The following is a 6,000-nucleotide window of genomic DNA, read 5'->3' as shown; positions in this document are numbered from 1 at the left end:
GGTGCTTGATTTTACAAATTTTTCATTCAGGCCGCCCCTCTGGCCCCTTGTAGCAAGTTTTGGGACAATCCCCCACCCTTCCCATTTTTGACTTTTTCGACACTACCGGCCCTGTCGTTTTTTTCAATTTTTGGCCGCTTTGGAAAATCCTTCACAATTTTCACACAATGCCCTCACGGTGCTTGATTTTACAAATTTTTCATTCAGGCCGCCCCTCTGGCCCCTTGTAGCAAGTTTTGGGACAATCCCCCACCCTTCCCATTTTTGACTTTTTCGACACTACCGGCCCTGTCATTTTTTTCCATTTTTGGCCGCTTTGGAAAATCCTTCACAATTTTCACACAATGCCCTCACGGTGCTTGATTTTACACATTTTTCATTCAGGCCGCCCCTCTGGCCCCTTGTAGCAAGTTTTGGGACAATCCCCCACCCTTCCCATTTTTGACTTTTTCGACACTACCGACCCTGTCATTTTTTTCAATTTTTACCCCTATGGAAAATCCTTCACAATTTTCACACAATGCCTTCACGGTGCTTGATTTTACACATTTTTCAATCAGCCCGCCCCTCTGGCCCCTTGTAGCAAGTTTTGGGACAATCCCCCACCCTTCCCATTTTTGACTTTTTCGACACTACCGGCCCTGTCGTTTTTTTCAATTTTTGGCCGCTTTGGAAAATCCTTCACAATTTTCACACAATGCCCTCACGGTGCTTGATTTTACACATTTTTCATTCAGGCCGCCCCTCTGGCCCCTTGTAGCAAGTTTTGGGACAATCCCCCACCCTTCCCATTTTTGAATTTTTCGACACTACCGGCCCTGTCGTTTTTTTCAATTTTTGGCCGCTTTAGAAAATCCTTCATAATTTTCACACAATGCCCTCACGGTGCTTGATTTTACAAATTTTTCATTCAGGCCGCCCCTCTGGCCCCTTGTAGCAAGTTTTGGGACAATCCCCCACCCTTCCCATTTTTGACTTTTTCGACACTACCGGCCCTGTCGTTTTTTTCAATTTTTGGCCGCTTTGGAAAATCCTTCACAATTTTCACACAATGCCCTCACGGTGCTTGATTTTACACATTTTTCATTCAGGCCGCCCCTCTGGCCCCTTGTAGCAAGTTTTGGGACAATCCCCCACCCTTCCCATTTTTGAATTTTTCGACACTACCGGCCCTGTCGTTTTTTTTCAATTTTTGGCCGCTTTGGAAAATCCTTCACAATTTTCACACAATGCCCTCACGGTGCTTGATTTTACAAATTTTTCATTCAGGCCGCCCCTCTGGCCCCTTGTAGCAAGTTTTGGGACAATCCCCCACCCTTCCCATTTTTGACTTTTTCGACACTACCGACCCTGTCATTTTTTTCAATTTTTACCCCTATGGAAAATCCTTGACAATTTTCACACAATGCCTTCACGGTGCTTGATTTTACACATTTTTCAATCAGCCCGCCCCTCTGGCCCCTTGTAGCAAGTTTTGGGACAATCCCCCACCCTTCCCATTTTTGACTTTTTCGACACTACCGACCCTGTCATTTTTTTCAATTTTTGGCCGCTTTGGAAAATCCTTCACAATTTTCACACAATGCCTTCACGGTGCTTGATTTTACACATTTTTCAATCAGCCCGCCCCTCTGGCCCCTTGTAGCAAGTTTTGGGACAATCCCCCACCCTTCCCATTTTTGACTTTTTCGACACTACCGGCCCTGTCATTTTTTTCCATTTTTGGCCGCTTTGGAAAATCCTTCACAATTTTCACACAATGCCCTCACGGTGCTTGATTTTACACATTTTTCATTCAGGCCGCCCCTCTGGCCCCTTGTAGCAAGTTTTGGGACAATCCCCCACCCTTCCCATTTTTGACTTTTTCGACACTACCGACCCTGTCGTTTTTTTCAATTTTTGGCCGCTTTGGAAAATCCTTCACAATTTTCACACAATGCCCTCACGGTGCTTGATTTTACAAATTTTTCATTCAGGCCGCCCCTCTGGCCCCTTGTAGCAAGTTTTGGGACAATCCCCCACCCTTCCCATTTTTGACTTTTTCGACACTACCGACCCTGTCATTTTTTTCAATTTTTACCCCTATGGAAAATCCTTGACAATTTTCACACAATGCCTTCACGGTGCTTGATTTTGCACATTTTTCAATCAGCCCGCCCCTCTGGCCCCTTGTAGCAAGTTTTGGGACAATCCCCCACCCTTCCCATTTTTGACTTTTTCGACACTACCGACCCTGTCATTTTTTTCAATTTTTGGCCGCTTTGGAAAATCCTTCACAATTTTCACACAATGCCTTCACGGTGCTTGATTTTACACATTTTTCAATCAGCCCGCCCCTCTGGCCCCTTGTAGCAAGTTTTGGGACAATCCCCCACCCTTCCCATTTTTGACTTTTTCGACACTACCGGCCCTGTCATTTTTTTCCATTTTTGGCCGCTTTGGAAAATCCTTCACAATTTTCACACAATGCCCTCACGGTGCTTGATTTTACACATTTTTCATTCAGGCCGCCCCTCTGGCCCCTTGTAGCAAGTTTTGGGACAATCCCCCACCCTTCCCATTTTTGACTTTTTCGACACTACCGACCCTGTCATTTTTTTCAATTTTTACCCCTATGGAAAATCCTTCACAATTTTCACACAATGCCCTCATGGTGCTTGATTTTACACATTTTTCAATCAGCCCGCCCCTCTGGCCCCTTGTAGCAAGTTTTGGGACAATCCCCCACCCTTCCCATTTTGACTTTTTCGACACTACCGGCCCTGTCATTTTTTTTCATTTTTGGCCGCTTTGGAAAATCCTTCACAATTTTCACACAATGCCCTCACGGTGCTTGATTTTACACATTTTTCATTCAGGCCGCCCCTCTGGCCCCTTGTAGCAAGTTTTGGGACAATCCCCCACCCTTCCCATTTTTGACTTTTTCGACACTACCGACCCTGTCATTTTTTTTCAATTTTTACCCCTATGGAAAATCCTTCACAATTTTCACACAATGCCTTCACGGTGCTTGATTTTACACATTTTTCAATCAGCCCGCCCCTCTGGCCCCTTGTAGCAAGTTTTGGGACAATCCCCCACCCTTCCCATTTTTGACTTTTTCGACACTACCGGCCCTGTCGTTTTTTTCAATTTTTGGCCGCTTTGGAAAATCCTTCATAATTTTCACACAATGCCCTCACGGTGCTTGATTTTACAAATTTTTCATTCAGGCCGCCCCTCTGGCCCCTTGTAGCAAGTTTTGGGACAATCCCCCACCCTTCCCATTTTTGAATTTTTCGACACTACCGGCCCTGTCGTTTTTTTCAATTTTTGGCCGCTTTGGAAAATCCTTCATAATTTTCACACAATGCCCTCACGGTGCTTGATTTTACAAATTTTTCATTCAGGCCGCCCCTCTGGCCCCTTGTAGCAAGTTTTGGGACAATCCCCCACCCTTCCCATTTTTGACTTTTTCGACACTACCGGCCCTGTCGTTTTTTTCAATTTTTGGCCGCTTTGGAAAATCCTTCACAATTTTCACACAATGCCCTCACGGTGCTTGATTTTACACATTTTTCATTCAGGCCGCCCCTCTGGCCCCTTGTAGCAAGTTTTGGGACAATCCCCCACCCTTCCCATTTTTGACTTTTTCGACACTACCGACCCTGTCATTTTTTTCAATTTTCACCCCTATGGAAAATCCTTCACAATTTTCACACAATGCCCTCACGGTGCTTGATTTTACAAATTTTTCATTCAGGCCGCCCCTCTGGCCCCTTGTAGCAAGTTTTGGGACAATCCCCCACCCTTCCCATTTTTGACTTTTTCGACACTACCGGCCCTGTCGTTTTTTTCAATTTTTGGCCGCTTTGGAAAATCCTTCACAATTTTCACACAATGCCCTCACGGTGCTTGATTTTACACATTTTTCATTCAGGCCGCCCCTCTGGCCCCTTGTAGCAAGTTTTGGGACAATCCCCCACCCTTCCCATTTTTGAATTTTTCGACACTACCGGCCCTGTCGTTTTTTTCAATTTTTGGCCGCTTTGGAAAATCCTTCACAATTTTCACACAATGCCCTCACGGTGCTTGATTTTACAAATTTTTCATTCAGGCCGCCCCTCTGGCCCCTTGTAGCAAGTTTTGGGACAATCCCCCACCCTTCCCATTTTTGACTTTTTCGACACTACCGACCCTGTCATTTTTTTCAATTTTTACCCCTATGGAAAATCCTTGACAATTTTCACACAATGCCTTCACGGTGCTTGATTTTACACATTTTTCAATCAGCCCGCCCCTCTGGCCCCTTGTAGCAAGTTTTGGGACAATCCCCCACCCTTCCCATTTTTGACTTTTTCGACACTACCGACCCTGTCATTTTTTTCAATTTTTGGCCGCTTTGGAAAATCCTTCACAATTTTCACACAATGCCTTCACGGTGCTTGATTTTACACATTTTTCAATCAGCCCGCCCCTCTGGCCCCTTGTAGCAAGTTTTGGGACAATCCCCCACCCTTCCCATTTTTGACTTTTTCGACACTACCGGCCCTGTCATTTTTTTCCATTTTTGGCCGCTTTGGAAAATCCTTCACAATTTTCACACAATGCCCTCACGGTGCTTGATTTTACACATTTTTCATTCAGGCCGCCCCTCTGGCCCCTTGTAGCAAGTTTTGGGACAATCCCCCACCCTTCCCATTTTTGACTTTTTCGACACTACCGACCCTGTCGTTTTTTTCAATTTTTGGCCGCTTTGGAAAATCCTTCACAATTTTCACACAATGCCCTCACGGTGCTTGATTTTACAAATTTTTCATTCAGGCCGCCCCTCTGGCCCCTTGTAGCAAGTTTTGGGACAATCCCCCACCCTTCCCATTTTTGACTTTTTCGACACTACCGACCCTGTCATTTTTTTAAATTTTTACCCCTATGGAAAATCCTTGACAATTTTCACACAATGCCTTCACGGTGCTTGATTTTGCACATTTTTCAATCAGCCCGCCCCTCTGGCCCCTTGTAGCAAGTTTTGGGACAATCCCCCACCCTTCCCATTTTTGACTTTTTCGACACTACCGACCCTGTCATTTTTTTCAATTTTTGGCCGCTTTGGAAAATCCTTCACAATTTTCACACAATGCCTTCACGGTGCTTGATTTTACACATTTTTCAATCAGCCCGCCCCTCTGGCCCCTTGTAGCAAGTTTTGGGACAATCCCCCACCCTTCCCATTTTTGACTTTTTCGACACTACCGGCCCTGTCATTTTTTTCCATTTTTGGCCGCTTTGGAAAATCCTTCACAATTTTCACACAATGCCCTCACGGTGCTTGATTTTACACATTTTTCATTCAGGCCGCCCCTCTGGCCCCTTGTAGCAAGTTTTGGGACAATCCCCCACCCTTCCCATTTTTGACTTTTTCGACACTACCGACCCTGTCATTTTTTTCAATTTTTACCCCTATGGAAAATCCTTCACAATTTTCACACAATGCCCTCATGGTGCTTGATTTTACACATTTTTCAATCAGCCCGCCCCTCTGGCCCCTTGTAGCAAGTTTTGGGACAATCCCCCACCCTTCCCATTTTGACTTTTTCGACACTACCGGCCCTGTCATTTTTTTTCATTTTTGGCCGCTTTGGAAAATCCTTCACAATTTTCACACAATGCCCTCACGGTGCTTGATTTTACACATTTTTCATTCAGGCCGCCCCTCTGGCCCCTTGTAGCAAGTTTTGGGACAATCCCCCACCCTTCCCATTTTTGACTTTTTCGACACTACCGACCCTGTCATTTTTTTTCAATTTTTACCCCTATGGAAAATCCTTCACAATTTTCACACAATGCCTTCACGGTGCTTGATTTTACACATTTTTCAATCAGCCCGCCCCTCTGGCCCCTTGTAGCAAGTTTTGGGACAATCCCCCACCCTTCCCATTTTTGACTTTTTCGACACTACCGGCCCTGTCGTTTTTTTCAATTTTTGGCCGCTTTGGAAAATCCTTCATAATTTTCACACAA

This window comes from Scomber japonicus, chromosome 5, assembly GCF_027409825.1.
Source record: "Scomber japonicus isolate fScoJap1 chromosome 5, fScoJap1.pri, whole genome shotgun sequence".
Classification (NCBI taxonomy): domain Eukaryota; kingdom Metazoa; phylum Chordata; class Actinopteri; order Scombriformes; family Scombridae; genus Scomber; species Scomber japonicus.
Note: the sequence above shows the minus strand (reverse complement) of the source record.